The sequence below is a fragment of the Notolepis coatsorum genome (genome assembly GCF_963971535.1).
Source record: "Notolepis coatsorum genome assembly, chromosome: 7".
NCBI lineage: Eukaryota > Metazoa > Chordata > Actinopteri > Aulopiformes > Paralepididae > Notolepis > Notolepis coatsorum.
The window spans coordinates 77,807,671-77,825,458 of record NC_140171.1 but is presented as its reverse complement, the minus strand read 5'-3'; positions in this window follow the sequence as shown (position 1 = coordinate 77,825,458).

Below are 17,788 nucleotides of genomic sequence, written 5' to 3'. Positions count from 1 at the left end.
AGGTAGAGAGAGAGAGAGAGGTAGAGCGAGATAGAGAGAGAGCTACAGTAAAGTGTTGGAGTCAGAGAAAGAAAGAGTGAAAGAGAGGGTGATCTATAGAGAGATATATTGAGTCAGAGAGAGAGACTCAGAAAGAGAGAGAGAGAGAGTCAGGAAAGAGAGTCAGAAAGAGAGAGAGAGATACAATCAGGAGAGAGAAAGTGATGGAGTCAGAGAGAGAGAGAGAGAGAGAGAGAGAGAGAGAGATGAGAGAGAGAGAGAGAGAGAGAGAGAGAGAGAGTGAGGGCTAGAGAGAGAGAGTCAGAGAGAGATAAAGTCAGAGAGATAGTCTAGCGAGAGAGATACACATTTAGTCAGATAAGGAGAGAGAGAATGAGAGTGAGATGGAGTCAGAGAGCGAGAGAGAGGGCTAGAGAGAGAGTCAGAGAGAGAGAGATAAAGTCAGAGAGAGAGTTAGAGAGAGAGATACAGATTTAGTCAGATAGGGAGAAAGAGAATGACAGTGAGATGGAGACAGAGAGGAGAGAGATAGAGAGAGAGAGAGGAGATAGAGAGAGAGAGAGAGAGAGAGAGAGAAGAGAGAGAGGAGAGAGAGAGAGAGAGAGAGAGAGAGAGGGAGAGAGAGAGAGAGGGCGGAGAGAGAGAGAGAGAGAGAGAGAGAGAGAGGGAGATTTTTTGATTTTATAAAAAAAAATACTACAAGTGATGCAACAATACAATAAAATAAATACTTTACACCTAAAAAAAATAAAAATAAAATAAAACATTTTAAAACTGCAAACTCCAAACCACATAACCATATTCCTAAGGTTGGGGTACAAATCAGGGGTCTCAAACTCAATTTACCTGGGGGCCACTGGAGGTAGAGTCTGGATGAGGCTGGGCTGCATGAAATATTCCACAAAAAGGGGTTCAAGTACAACTGATCCAACTTCTCAATCTTTAGCAATAACATTTCAGAACATGAACAGTTCATTCAGAACATGAATGGTTCTTCAGAACATAGGCTTCTCAGTGGTGTCAGTGGACTCATCCACAGCTATGGAAATGCACTGTGCATTTTTTTTTATTCTATCACAAAGCTGTTTAATCAAATCACGAGCCAGTATTTCAGTTATTCTGGTTGCTGTGCTATCTGAGGGGGATTTGCTTTTGTTTGCCTTCAAAGATGGTCTCCATCACTTCAGTCATACATTATTTTCAAATTGCCACCCTTCACAAGAGCTACCGTTTCTTGGCATATAGTCCCACATTGGTTTGGTGCTGGGACTCAGGATGAACGCATATTTTTCAGTACATTCACCTTTGAATTGCAGTCGACTTTTCTTTTACTGACCATCTTTGAAAATGTCATATTTTTCTGCTGGCTGCCTGCTGGCGAAACTAGGCTAGCTACATTTATCTCACGGAGATACAACTGGGAGCGAGTTTACTGTAGATGCGCTGTCAACTCTGCTCTGACTCAGACTGTTTAAGACACGCCCTACTCTGCCTCTGATTCGCAGAATGTGGGTGAGGGGGGAAAACACTGACGGGACGCTGAATGTGATTGGACCAGACCCGTACACAGACACAGACAGACAGTGGCAGTGCAGCCGGACATGCAGAGCACTGCTCGCAGTCAGAGGAGATAGCGAGGAGTGCATTTGCCTTCCACTTAACTTGATATCACTCCGGAATCACGTTATAACCAAGTCACTAACGTAACCTTGCTGTCATGAGCCTGCGCTATGGTAGCCTACAAGTGATAAAATAAAATAAAACGTCCAACTCTCGCGCAACGACTCGGCAAACAGTTGCGCGCGGGCCGCATTAACACTAAACTTTGATGTCAAGTAGGGGGCCGCAAAATATCATCCCTCGGGCCGCAATTGGCCCGCGGGCCGCGAGTTTGAGACCCCCGGTATAAATGGTTGGTGCTCACGTAGGGGACAACAATGCTGAATTTGAATTATATTGCCATGTGAATTTTTCCCTGTGAAAAGCTTTCTAAGTGATCCAAGGTTCTGGGTGCATCAGAGAGAGAGACACCGGAGAGGCACTGTGGAACTGCAGTTCTGAGAAGAGAACGTCCTCTAGATTCACCTTTCCCTGTGTGGTGCTACACAGCAGGCCTGTGTGAGTGTGGCAGGCTGCAGTCAAATCCTTTCCTGTGGAGAATTAGGGCAGACTCATCAGATGGCCCTCCTCCTTCAGCCTTGTCTTGTATGCTCCTAAGGTTCACCAGGTGTATATCACAGGGCAGAGAGGATGCCAGGGGCTGAAAGGAGAGCAGGGGGACTGAGATGCTCTCTGGATTGACAGCCATGGGCAGGAGAGGGTGATTTAAATAGAATGAGGTAATATGGCTCAACAGGGACGGGTAGCTGACTGGACCGGCTTTCTCCTCCTCTTCCCTCTCTCCTCTTTTCTCCACCAGCAGTCTGAATGGAGCTAGCAGTCAGTTGTTATCTGTGACTCCCTGTCCGAGGCCTCTGTTGTCATCCTGGTTCAGACACCGATCCAATATCACCTCCAGCTCCCCGGTGTGGAGACTGGCAGTCTCGGGGACTGCCCAGAGAGCAGGCTGAGTCGTGAGCTAGAGTCCTGGATGTAACCAATGCTTGTCATAGGGTAGAAGTTAGCCTGCAATGGCAGCTTGGCCATCGTCCTCCGAGACTGGATCTGGAAGCCGTTGAGGTCGGTGTAGAACATGTCTCTGATGTCCGAGCTGATCCTCTTGGCCAACTCCTTGTAGAACTCTCCTCTGATGTCTACTAGGTTAGTGAGCTCCACAGACATACCTTCTAAACCTTGAACATGGTAGATGTGCTGGTAACAGGAAGTGATGTCAGAGAAAACACCCCCCTGGTGACTCTGATGAGAGGTTTGCTGGAGGAGTAGGGCGTGGGCTTCCCGTCGGGTCATGAACAGATACGCTCCGCTCTTGTCTCTGCTGGATGTGGTTCCGTACCACAGGAACTGGACCTTGACTTTGTGTTCCGACCCGCCCTCCAGAAGCTGAAAACTCTCCATAAGTCCAGTCTTCACAGAGCTCCATATCTGTATGAGTATTCTTGATGATCAAAGATGTTTCAGCCTCCTGGCCCTGGTGGCGGGGACCCTTGAAATGTTCAGAAACTAAGTGACATGTTGTAAAAAGTCATATTCTGCTTCCTGGGCGATGCCTGACAGCGCCTCACTGAGATGATAGATAGACATACCTTAAACTGGGACCTGGGCTAGGAAAGGCAGTGAGGTCAGGGTAAAAGAGCTCCTTTTCCTCATGTCCCTTGCCCCATTCAAATTTAAAGTGGCCCACTCTAAAACTACTGCTCATTAGAAATAAAGAGTAAACTACCCATATGAACAATGTAACCAAAACAACAAAACTATACTGAGTCCTCCCCATCATCTTCTTTTTTGAGGTCCAGCTTAACCTGCTGTACAATTTTCCTCAACCTGTATATTTCTTGGTCAGAAAAACGTCCATCTCCTTTACACTTCATATTTTTCCTGGCTGACACAATGAACATCTCCCTATCTGGAAAGAACTTTCCTACTTTCTACACCCTTCCTGTTTTTTGTTGTCTGTAAAAACATTCTCATTTCAGCCCATTCCATAGGAAGATTTAGCTTTTGCATCAGACTCATCTCCAGAGCTTTCATCCGACCATGTCCCTCCTGTGTACTCTGTGTACTACTGTTTACTTTTTTCACATCCGCTTTCTTAGCTTGAGAGCTTGTCAAACTGTTTACTTTTGACTTTATTTTCTGCCTAACGACCTTCAGCTTGTTCTCCTCCTCCTCCATGTAAACATCCACTACCACTCCTTCCTCCACTCTGACCTCCCCACCCGTGTCTAGGGATGGTACCGAATTCGGTACTTTTGAGGTACCCAACCGAAACACGTCGGTACTACCGAGTATCGAATCAAGTGAGAAACCAAAACTTTTTTCTTTTCATGTCAACGTTCACACGCACAATATATGCTTACCTAGGATTTGACTTGATTCAACAACAAAGCAGTCGGAGCAATGACAAGCCGAAAACTGTCAAAAATTGTAGTTATTTGAAGTTTGGATTTTTTTTTTTACGACTGAGGTAGGTAAATAAAATTTCTTGAGACTAAAGTACCGAAAAAAGGTACCGTTGGGTACCGGTATCAATTCACAGGTACCGGTAACCGGTATCGGTTCAATTGTGAAAGGTACCCATCCCTACCCGTGTCCCTTTACCCTGTCTCATCCTGGTTAATTATAGTGTCCTTTCTGACCCTGTCCTTGCATATCAACTCCACCTTCACCATCCACCCCATTTTCACCTCCATTCTCATTTTTCTCTTCCACCACGACCCCCCCCCCCCCCCCCTCATTTTCATTCCCACCATCTTCTCCCTGTGCTGCTTCACCTGCCTTGCCTATGCCTTCCTCGTTTTTATCACTCCCATCTGTTCCATTAACCGTTTCAGAAGCCTCTCCCACCACTCTTCCCCTGTTCTCCACCACCCTCACCATCTTGATTCAACCCCCATGCTGTTTTCACTTTTTTGTTGTGTCCTCCCCAGCATTTTTCCCAAGGGCAAGACTTTCTCAGATGCCCCTCTTTACCACAGCCAAAACATTTCATATTCTGCGTTGTTGCATAAATAACATAATCAAACCCGTCTACTACAGATCCAGCACTGAAAAATCAAATAAAAAAATTCATCTTAAATTTGTATTCGTCCCAAACGCCCCAGCTCCATCCGATTCCTTCGCTTTTTTCACTGTTTACTTATCATGCATTGCAACACTAATATATGGGCAGTACCCCAAGTCATCCTGCCCATATACAAATTATCTTGGGGGTCTGAGGGCAGTAGCCCCCGACCCCCTCCCTGGGGAAGCACTTAAGAAGTACCCTCACTTTGTTCACGTTGGGACCCAGCCCACCAGCCCCCGAAAATTAACACCTTAGTGCTAGTTCTATAGTGGCAGAGGAGCAGCAGACCAGCAGCAGAAGAGGTTTGATTTTTCAGTGCTGCATCTGTACCACTTTAAAATTCAAATCCAGCTCCTCCTCACGTTTGTTCATTATTATGAACGTCTGCCGTCTATGTGAAACAACATGTTGCAATTCAGGCACTTTGCAACCTGATGACATATTTTTTACTGGAGATAAAAATGTTCCATATCTGGCAAGTTCTCTCAGGATAAGCTCATCACTTATCAATGGTGGAACGTTCGCCAACGTCACCTTCTTCGCTGGCATTGACGAACGTGTCATTTATAACTAGACCATTGATAATAACAGTATTTGCTTTAACCACATCGTCTACAAAGATAACGACGCCGCCGTTCATCCTCGCTGCAGACTTAATACTTGGAGCTCCTACCTCCTTTGCAACAGCTAGACTACAGTCTTCAACTGAGCAAGGTCAGCTTGGCAAAAGCCATGTCACTGGCAGCGGACAGCTGACCAAGCGAACACTGACTCTGCACAACGCTACCAAACCACCAACTGCACACAACCAGTCAAATAAAGTACAGTCTAATTCACAACTTGAAACACAACATATAAATAAAAAAAAGTTAGAAACTCACTTGTACCGCAGTCTCACACCCGCAAACGCACTCCGTCTCCAAACACATGCATGTGCACAGAGAGAGAGAGAGAGAGAGAGAGAGAGAGAGAGAGAGAGAGAGAGGAGAGAGAGAGAGAGAGACGAGGAGAGAGAGAGAGAGAGAGAGAGAGAGGAGAGAGAGAGAGAGAGAGAGAGAGAGGGGGGGATAGAGAGAGTCAGAGAGAGAGGGGCTAGAGAGAGAGAGAGTCAGAGAGAGATAAAAGTCAGAGAGATAGTTAGAGAGAGATACAGATTTAGTCAGATAGGGAGAGAGAGAATGAGAGTGAGATGGAGTCAGACGAAGAGAGAGGGCTAGAGAGAGAGTCAGAGAGAGATAAAGTCAGAGAGAGAGAGTTAGTGAGAGAGATACAGATTTAGTCAGATAGGGGAAAGAGAGAATGAGAGTGAGATGGAGTCAGAGAGAGAGAGGGACTCAGAGAGCGAGGAAAAAGAGAGATACAATCAGAGGGAGAGAAAAGAGATGGAGTCAGAGAGAGAGAGATACAATCAGAGGAGAGAAAGTGATGGAGTTAGAGAGAGAGAGAGAGAGAGAGAGAGAGAGAGGAGAGAGAGAAGGAGAGAGAGAGGAGAGAGAGAGGAGAGAGAGGAGGAGAGAGAGAGAGAGAGAGAGAGAGAGAGAGAGAGAGAGAGAGGGGGGGGGGGCTAGAGAGAGAGAGAGAGAGAGTCAGAGAGAGAGATGGCGAGAGAGAGAGAGTCAGAGAGAGAGATAAAAGTCAGATAGAGGGTTAGAGGAGAGAGATACAGATTTAGTCAGATAGGGAGAGAGAGAGTGAGATGGAGTCAGAGAGAGAGATGATAGAGAGAGCGAGAGACGAGAGCGAGAGGGGAATAGATGGAGTCAGAGAGAGAGCAAGGCAGGCATGCTGAAGACAGACCCCCCCGCTCTATAAGTGCAACAGACACCTCCTCTCTGACTACAGAACTAACACTCCGCCACGCGCACGCACGATAGGATGAATAATTGATCGTCCCGGGGCGTTCACGTGTTAAGAACAGAGGAGGCGTGCCAGTAGCGTTTGCACTTCAAATTTGGTATTGTCTTTAGACTGCAACAACCATCTGCATTTCTATCACCTGCCTCAGTCAGATGTGCACTGGTTCGCTAGCCCCCAAAACTATCTTTCATCTCACACACAAACACACACACACACACACGCATGCACGCACGCACACACGCACGCACGCACGCACGCACGCACGCACGCACGCACGCACGCACGCACGCACGCACGCACGCACGCACGCACGCACGCACGCACGCCACGCACGCACACACACACACACTGCATCACCCCCACCTGGCAGGCTGTTGTAACTACAGGGTTGTTTTGGCTTTTATTCCATTGTAATACCGTATCCTATTCAATGTCACTGCAGCAGCACTGCAGATTAACCCTACTCTTAGAATTCGGAAAAGATCCTCATAGGGGCGCTGTCTCGATAATGCAGTGTTCCCTGCTATACAGACCGGTGTTTTAGGCATATAAACAAAGGGATCCCGAAAGCGGAACTGAAAGTGGGTTAGGGAAAATATTTACGCTACCGGGCTGCACCGGGCAGAAAAGATTATTGATGCCAAGACGAAACGTTGCATTTTGCTGCATTAAGGTAAGACAATGATGGTTAATCTATTATTGGATGCCTTCATTTGAACACTTAATTTGCACTATAATTTAGGGTGACCATATTTAGATTTCCAAAAAAGAGGACATGCTGGCCCCAGCCTCAAAATACTTAATGATACTCTGCACAATCGAAGCGGGTATGGCCACTAGGGGTGCACCGATGTATCGGTCGGGTATCGGTATCGGCCGATAAGTGCCTTGTTGACTGCAATCGGCCTATCGGCCGATAAGCTTGAGTGTGCCGATGGCAGTAGCCGATAAATTCAGTCGCGTCCTGCACAACGGCGCCGCCCCCAGTCCCCCACACACACACACACAAGCTACTGCATCAAAGTTACTACTAAATATTCAACATTCTCTTTTGAGACTCCGCTTCAGACTCTTATCATTTGGCACTAAAAGCTAAACATTGTCACCGATATGGCTGTCGGCAACATGTCATTAATTGTGTACGCGAGGTGGTCACTCAGTGACTACGTTAACATGAGCTAGGTTAGCTAGCATGAGCTACCGGGAGGTGGAAGACTAACGTTACTGGTGAAAATGTGATTTACATTGGAATACTCCTTTGCCAACTTGCTGTACTTTGCTTGCAGGTCTGCAGCCATTATTGCTGGATTATGAATAGCCCCAACTTTAGCCAAGGTAACGTTATGGCTAAACCTTTAACGTTAGTTAGCTGTTCAATGCTGTTAATAACACAACCAAGCAAACCCATCACAGCTCCCCGTCAACACCCCTCTCTCGGGAAGATGGCATTTAAGAAAGTATCTGCTGTTAAAATGACACAAACATTCGTTTTGTGGCATTAACGTTATATAGTTAGTGTTACACGTTCAATAACATCAGCATATTATTTACCCGAAGATAGCAAGTAAGCAAGGCATTACTCCATTCATAGCTCAGTTCCATTCCGTTGCTCATTCCGTACCCAACTACCCATTCTGCAATCTGTTAATAAAGTTTTCAACCAGACAAATGTATAGAAAGGCTTTGTTTTATTATAACATTTGTTGCAGTAAAATCATTGTGTCTTGTTTGGTCATCCTGTGGACTCTGGAGCACTGGTCGGCGGGAAGCTAACGTATTAGCTTGTTGTGGTTCTCGCAAGCAGATCAATGGCGGCATGCCCGGAAGTAGAAAATGAATAAACGCTTGCCGATTGGTGGTAAGAACAGCAGGAGGTGGGTGCTAGCGGTGTGACGTAATTGGCCGAATCGACTGTCAATCAAAATGGTTCTATTGCATTGGTTTGAGAGCTCTGGTTGAGAGAATAGTATCCATCTGCAGGCCGCCAGACGATACTGGGAGAGGGATAGTGCTACATGGCATGGTGGAATTAATACCATAAACATATTTCTTGATGTTTCCTTTTTTTAAGTAAGTAAAGAGGCCTACAAATACAAACATACACATACAAATATACAGTAGTTTCAAAAAAATATATACAAAAAGAAATATGAAAAAAAATATATATATTAAAAAAAATTACAAATACTTATATTTTGCCACAAATATCGGTATCGGTATCGGCCGATTGTGTTAGTTGAACAATCGGTATCGGTGGCCAATTTTCATATCGGTGCATCCCTAATGGCCACCTTCATTTCACTATATGTCTTGTGTATGTATGTGAATAAACCTCTTGAATCTTGAATCTCTACTCAAAGTTTACTCAAAGATGCCTTATTGTTTTAACCTCTTAATTAACATGCACCCAGAAAAGCGGCAATTTCTTTACTTGAACTTGAGGACTTTTTTTGCAAAGCTTATCTTTATACGTTATGCTTATAGCACATGCATAAGCCTGGTCTCTTGAAAGATAACCTTCTGAAGTTACTAATGCAAAAAAGGAAAATCACGTTTAGTGCTCATGAAATAGAGTAGCATAGGTCTGTACATATATATATATATATATTTTTTTTTGTGTTTTATTTTTTTATTATTTTTTAAACATAACATAAAATTAGACATACAAGCATTAACAGTACACATCCAATGAAATCACCATTTAAATAAATGTAGTATACGAGATATACACCTAATACTTGCTATCTAATACCCTACATACATATGCTCTTGCTCGCTCACCCCCCCCCGGACCCCCACTTGGATAATCCATCCATTATCATTCGCTCCTAACCAGGCACTACAATTCATATGCTAGCTTTTATTCTCTCCACCACTTCTAACCAGATTGCAATTTTGGTTTCACTGACACCTAAAATTCTTGCTGTAGATATTTCTAGATAAATCACATCGAGATATGTAAGAACCCATACCTTCCGACAAATCTTTTCCAGTTGAAACCATCGTGATGCTATCAGCTTTTTAGCCGCTGTGAGACCAGATAAAACTAATCTCTTTAGCTGTATAGGGACTGCAAACTGAAAAACATCATTCAACAGCAATACAGAGGGGTGTACAGGTATGTTCAGAAATAAGAAATTTGATAATTTCTGGGACACTTCTTTCCAGAATATCTTAACTGGTGGGCAATCCCAATACATGTGCATAAATGTACCCTCATCCCCATTTGTACATAAGGAACATCTGGAGTCTTGTTTAAGTCCCATTCTGTTCAATCTTATAGGAGTCAGGTATGTCCTATGAATATAGTTAAGATTAATTTGTTGATGGTCCGGGTTATGTGACGCAATTCGAACGTTTGCCCAGACTTCTTGCCAATCAAAATGTATTTCCAAGTCTGGTATATCCCTCCTCCAGACTGAGTCTAGGGGGAGGATTCCATACGAGGACGTTAGTAATTGATGATAAAAATCAGATACGAAACCTCTCGATGTCTCTCTTTCATAGAAGAATTTGTAATATCTGTGGTTAATAAGATTTATCCATCCCGGGATCCCAAATGGCATTAAAATCTGCGCCAATTATAAATGAGTATTCAGGAAGGTTTAACATTGTTCTGGTAAGTGTAGCGTAGAAGTTAGCCTTGTACAGATTTGGGGCATATACCGCTACCAACGCTATTTTCCTATTCCTGTATACAATTTTAGCTATGGTTATCCGACCATCTGTATCAGACCATACTTCCTTCAATTCAATATTCAACTTCCGTTTCACGACTATAGCAACTCCACGGGATCTCGTTCCAAAGGAAGAGTGACTAATGTTATGATATATGTTGTCCGCTAGCATAGCTTTGTCTTCCACTAAAATGTGCGTTTCGCTTAGAAGAGCCACATCAACCTGTTTGTTTTTCATCAGTGTGAGCACGCTTTTGCGTTTATGTTGATTATTTATTCCCCCAGTATTCCAGATCATTATATTCAAACAAGCCATAATCTATACATGTTGTTGTGTAATTGTTGGTAATGCTTCTGGAGTACGAATTCACAATGGATATACATCCAACTATTGAGGTCCCGTTGAGAGCCGAGCTTAAAAACATACATATATACAAATAAACCCCTAAATCCCCCTCCCTCAGGGAGCCGTACAAGGCTGTGTTCCTAAGACACAACCTTCGCGTATAACTCCCTCCCTTACACCACCGGTTAGCCCAGAGTGCGCCTTTTAACCTTAACTTTCCTATGCTAATTGCCATAGGATCTAAAACTTTTATTCTAATTTAATAGAATGTCACTCGTGGTCTAGCCACCTTCCCTTTAATGTAATAAAAATAAAATTTAAAATTTAAAATATACCTCAATTAGCATCATTTGAACCTTCTACTAACATGTATATGTTGGAACCTTACAGAAAAAAGAGAAAAAGGAAAGACAAAAAAAGAGATTTTTAGAATTAAATTATATAAATCCCTAAAGTAAGGGAGCAATTGCTTCAAATATTAAAATAACTTTGCCAAGCTTATACCTTTAGATGAAAATGTGGTTTTTAAATCCTTGTATGCAGTTCGTCCCCCGACAAGTGTGGGCATTAAACCGTTATGAGGGTTTATTGATCTTCCATATCTGGTTCATGTGCATATACATACCGAATGTTATTGTTCCCAGGCCTTCATTGTAAGAGTACAGTGTATTCTAGAAAGTTAGCCACCGATCATGACTTGTATAAACTGAATGTTCCAGATTATTCTTCCTACCCAAAAGTTATGCCATTCCAGTGTATTCCAGTATATTCCAGTATGACACAGAGCGATCGAAAGAAGAATCCAGAATGTTCCAGAATGTTCCAAAATGTCAACGTCAGAATATTGCCTGCACAAAAACCAGAAATCTATAAATATAGTGCCTAGCGTTTCGTATTAAACTATTTGTACCTCAATGTTGTCAACAAGCTTATTTGCTGCCGCTTTTGAAGTCCGAGCCATGGCAAAGTCATCAAAAAAAAAAAAAAAAAAAAAAGAATAAGCTTGTCATCCGAGACGGGCCGATGATGCGCCCGGCCCTGAGGGGCCGGGATCACGATGTGTTTCCTTCATGTAATCTTCGGCGTCTTCAGGCGAGCGTATCCCGATCCTTTTTCCATTTTCCATTTCCATTTCCATTTCCATTTCCATTTAGTCATTTAGCTGACGCTTTTATCCAAAGCGACTTACAAGTTCTGTACGACAAGCCATCAGGAAGGGCACAACTCTATCAGCTGAGTAACAATGTTCATCAAAGTGTTGAGTGCTACAGTGTAGGTTAGTTTATTAGGACAAGTGCATGACAGTATGGTTAGTTAGGGTTAGATTTTTTATTTTTATTTTTTCCCACAATGGAAAGAAACGCTGGGTAGCGTAGGCTGGGCTGGAGTTTTTTCATATAGAGCTTCTGCATCACATCCTTGTAAGAGGCTCGTCGGATTATAGCCTCCCTACACAAATCTCCGTAGAACGACACTGGTTTATCTTTATATTTCAGTTTCCCCCATTGCTTACGTGCCTCCCTGATGATCGCGTCTCTTATTTCAGTTTTACGCAGAGTAACAATGATAACTCTCACCTTGTTGCCGCTGGGGTCCCGGGTATCGATTCTGTTACAATGATCCACTAACGGTATTGTGGGGAGGATATCTTTGCCTAGAATTTCAGCTAACACTGCTGGAAATGAGTCGTCTGTGCATTTGACGGATTCATCCAATCCAACAATATGGATATTAATCGAGCAGCCTCTCCATTGATTTCTCGTCGTTGTCATGTATCTTCTGCAAAAGCTCTTTGTCCCCCTGTTGCATCGCCCCCGCTAGCTCCATGATTTCTTCATGAAGAGCATTCTTGTTCTCATAAACTTTCAGTGTATATTCATCCACAGTGTTTTCAACTGCTGTAATACGCTCGGTTTGTTTTGCAGCCGCCGTTTTAAACTCTTCGAATTTAGCCTTGATATATAACTTAAAATCGTCAGCCTTGACGTCAGCTTTATCCATCAGGTCCTTTATCAGATTAGTCAGAGATTCGAAATCGGGTGGTGTATTCTCCATGTCTGTATCGGTTGAGGTTGCAGGAGCGTTGGGAGCAGTGGTATTGTCGGATATTTTCTTCTCAATTTCCACTGCTATCTCCTTCACGAAGCTCGTCCCCGCCGGGTCCGTTAGTTTGTCTACTTTGCGTCTCTTTGCAGGATCTTTCCTTGGTCCCATGTTGATTCTTTATCTTGCTATAGTTAGTAGAAGGTCTTAGTTAATATATACGTCGAGGTTTAAACACATTATTGTTGTAAAAATAGGGTTTTGAAGCTAAATTAACGTTAACGGGAGCGGAGCGTTGACCAAACGTGACCGCTACATCTCGTTCCCAACCGGAAGTCATAGTGCTTGCAATATCCCAAATTTAACCACATAACATGCGCCCAGAAAAGCGGCCATTATTTTACTTGAACTTGAGGACTGCATACTTTTTTTGCAAAGCTTATCTTTATACGTTATGCTTATAGCACATGCATAAGCCTGGTCTCTTTCAAAAGATAACATTCTTAAGTTTCTTACACAATAAAGACAAATCACTTTTAGTGCTAATGAGTAACATAGGGCTGAACTTGAGTTGAACTTGAACTTGTGTAGGCCTACTCACGTTTTTGTGTAGTAGTTGCAATATCCATAGCCTGAAGTCTTATGATTGACTTCTGGAGCCTCGGGAGTCCGGGGTGATAATCTGATGCGCCCGCGTAAAATGTTGCACGCCTGACATATCGGCATGTAACTCGAGAACCAAGGGGCGGATTGATGTGGCATTCGAACGGCAACAAATAGCGCTTGAATTCGGTCATTTATTTATGATGAAAAATGTAGCCCGAGCCTAAAGACGCTCGCAAAATGCAGTGAAACCGAAACTGAAACTTAAAAACAATGAAACCCGGACATTTTCATGAATTTATAAAACCCCCCCGGACAGGGTGTGCAAAGAGGACATGTCCGGGCAAAAAAGGACGTTTGGTCACCCTACCCTATATATTAAAAGAGGAAGAGATTGCCTCCCCTTCAGCACAACCTGCCGCCTATGACGTTATTATATCACTTATCTCAGCACCCCCAATGCTGACTGAGTTCCCGCGGCCCTGCACACACACACACACACACACACACACACACACACACACACACACACACACACACACACACACACACACACACACTGCAGCATTATGTACGTCAAACACTATACACAAATTAGGCGAAACTGCAAATGATCAGGCCTATACAGTATATACCAAGAATAACTTCAGTATACAGCATATTTTGCATATTGTTAAAAGGGCCAAGGCTGGCTTATACAAATTAAACATTATGACTTACCATTGGAAGAGTTGAAGGCGGCGAGTGGCACTGAACCTTCCACTCAGTTGTACATTTTCGCCTGAGGTCTTTCACAAACGCCAGCTGAACCAATTGGGCCTTTCGTTTGTGGAGCATTGTCCGTCTGTGGTCCGAAAAAACGTAGCGTTGAGAACTAGTTCTCGCACATTGCTGTGGAGGCGCTGAAAGTTAATCCGTGCTTGAACGCAGTCAGTACACTGGGCATCGCCACGAGAGATTTGTGGTAGTGTGATAAAATGTACTTTGTGGTCCAGATCCCCTCCTCATTTAACGGTTGTGGATCATGATGGCTAACCATGTTAGCTTCTGCTGCATTAACAGATGCACCTGCATCGGGCGCTTCTTGGCAGATGTGGTACCCTTGACTGGGATTTCATAATCAATATGTCTGTAAATAGAAAATATATGCAAATGCCTTGTATACTTTTTAGCAGCAGAGTGGGTTGCAGGGCTAAATGAGGAACGATTCTAGAGACAGTTGCATCAGATAACAGCAGGAACAGTCATTTCAACCCCCACTAGCAGATGTACTCAACACTAGAACAAAGGAACTGAAAAGTCACACCCAACTGTTAGCAGATTTCAGCAGCGACAGCAGAGACCAGATAACTGGCTCTGATAGTATAAGACAGGACTAAAGATCACAGGCAAACCCCCCCTCTGTCCAACATGGGAAGCAACAGCCCAACAAGGAGGGGGCCAGGCAGGCCCCCCTGCTGCTGCAGGCAAACACACGAGGACAAGGACATATTGGGGCAGGCAGCCCAACAAGGAGACCACTTGTGTTTAGAAACTTGTGATTGGTTGAACTAGTTAAAAATAGGGAAGTCATTTAACCTATAAGTATTGGAACAGTAATGATGGTGGGTAGGCCAGCTCATGACCCGCCACGACCGTTCCCCAGGGGGTCTGAGTCTGCGCCTCCATCGCCCACCGACCATGGTTCTACTTTGCCGCTACGTGAGTAAACTGTATATGGAATAATCACTGTTTGTGATAACTTAGAGTAAGATGTCTATCTTAGACCAGGTTTATCATGTGGTGGCAACGAGTACTATTGGTCTATTTCATACATAACATGAATACTATTAATGACTATTAAGACTGTCTTGATGTAGCCACCGTGTAAAGGGCTATTTGAATATTAACCTCATCAAACCTTCTGTACAATCATGTATTATGCTGAATACATTCCTGTATGTAACTAATGCATTATCCACCCTTGACCCTTTGGCAAATAAATCAGTTGAGATTGAAATGTAGTTCCTTTTGTCTGGCCTGCACGTTTATTTCTCATCTGACTAAGTCAACTGAGAAGACCATGTTTCCATCGCTCTCCTTTTCCTCCTTTCAGTTAGCGACCTCCTTGTACTGCAAATAGCCTTAGTATAGGATTATACGACAGAAATGGTGCCTGTCTGACCCGCTCTGTTGTGCCCCCCCTGAAGATGTGCGGTGAGGTTTGTGTGGCTGGCTGCTCAGAGCCACAGCTCCTGCCTGCACGTTGGGGACATTCAGGAAAAAAGCCGGGGGTTGATGCGTTCATTAAGGGGTTTGCAGTGCAGGGTTTGCTGTCTGAATGGAGGACCAGGGGAAAGATGGAGGTTGGTTGTGTGACCACTAGTTGGAGCCCGGGGTGAATATAGCCTTTGCGTACAGGAATGGTGGAGTGGTGATTTAGTTAGACTGTCCAACGGTAAAGGGATTGCGCTTGTTGTTCAGTAAATGTACAATCATGAGCTTTTGATGTATTGTATGGTTATTCAGAAACAGGAGGCCGTTTCCGGCCTGCTTGCTTGGGGTTTATTGCAATAAATACGGGCAGCGTATTTTGTGCCAGGCCTTTGCGGACAGGGGGATAGTACTTTTTTGTATTTTTTTGTTGTTGTTTAAAAAGCGGCGGCCCGACGATTGGTTATTAAGTCATATTTAGGGACAGCTGGGGTTAGGAGGCGCTGAAGAGCAGAAGTGCACGATAATGGTGATACAGGGTGTCATAAGTTTAGGAGGCTGTGTCGATTAAGCAGACCTGATGAGGGAAAGTACACGGATTGTATGTCTGTCTGGTGAATGTAATAGCTTAAGGTGACCCAAAGCACATAAGTTAGGGTTGGGTAAATTACTTGAAGGGTAAGACGAGGAGTGGTAGAACGTGATTATAGTTACAGAAATGCAGGAAGTGGGACTGTGAGGTGACTGGACAGTGATGGAAAATGCAGAGTAGTCAGATCTTAAAGAGAAGATTATAGTGTGAGGTAAAAAGTGTGATGAGTGTGTGAGAGTGGGAGTCTATACCCTGTTAGTGGGTCGAAATTTTATTATTCAATATATGACTGGGTTCGTCACGATGAGGACTGTGTATGGCGCGGTTGATTAGGAGAAATATGGGGTTTCGGCTTGTGAACACTCAGAGGATGTTCGAAGAATACATTTTAAGATACAGGTCTTGTTCTATAACTTCATGGCGGACGACGGTTGGTCATGGGGAAGGCAGGACGGTATAGGGAAGTCGACATACACAGATTCTTGATTGTTGATAGCGTTGCGCCATGTAATCGATGTCTCGTACGGGGGGTCGGTTTGTTTGTGTAGAACCATTACCTATAAGCCTACTGCGAGGGGCAAGTGGGCTGGCTTGAGTTAGACGCGTGCTTGAAGAATTCAATGTCCAGAGAGCTCATATCATTTTCGATATGCCAATCCTTTTATTGACCATTATCAACCAAAAAATATATACAAAAACTCTTTTACTAATAACACTGAACGCCGACCTATACGGCACATCTACACGAACACGACAAGATACGGTCAAAAACTGTATGGCTATTCCCCTTGCGCACCTGGGGCTCGTCACCCACTGATCATTATATATGGGTAACCACCCCCTGTGGTGGTTGCCATGGTGACTGATAATGCTAAACCTCTGCACCGTGAGTTAAAATAAAACTAAATAAACAGAAGGTCATTTTTGCTCCAACACCCCGGCCCCTAATTGAGAATGGCAGGAGGCCAGGAACAATTCAAAATAATATTTACATAATGGAGCCAATAAATTTATACAAAATAACTCAAAAAACAATTCTCTGAATTAGAAGCTTTAAATTGCAGCTACTTGAAGCAAGCAAAGTTTAGTTACTGGTCTATTAAATTGCAGCTTCTTGAAGCAAGCAAAGTTTAGTTACTGGTCTACACTCGTGCAGAACGCACCAGTCCTTTCCTGTCGGGATAGGTCTCCAGGACTCTTCCAAGTAACCAGGAACCACATGGGGCTGTAGCGTCTGCAATCAATACAATGTATCCAGGGACAAGACTTTGTCTCTCCTTACTCCACCTCTGCCGCTCCTATAGCAAAGGTAAGTATTCTCTCAGCCAGTTTTTCCTGTTCCACTTTGTCTGCATCCTCATGACTCTGTTTCTTTTATGACTCATCTCCAATAGAGTCTTTCGTAGTTTCAGGATCCAAGCAACTGACCTCTTCAACCTTTTCTAGTTAGAAAGGTAGGTTATCAGTTGGTGTGTGGCACGTGGTGCATCGACAATTACTGCATTGATGTTGAGATCCTTTTTGACCTCAGGGTCATCAGCAGAAATTGTTGTACTCCAAGATACCATCTGGCCACTCTTCCTCTGGTTTCTAAAGAAACTCAGGGCCCTCAATCCACCTTCTGTTGGTCAGCAAATCATCCACCTTAACTCCCCTTGAAGTTTTGTCAGCAGGGTTCTGAGTGGTATGAATGTACCTCCACTGCGTGCCATCAGATGTTCTTTGGATGGCAGAAATCCTGTCTCGGTGGAACTTCTCATCTCTCCCAAACCTCCTTTTCAGTCCAAGGATGC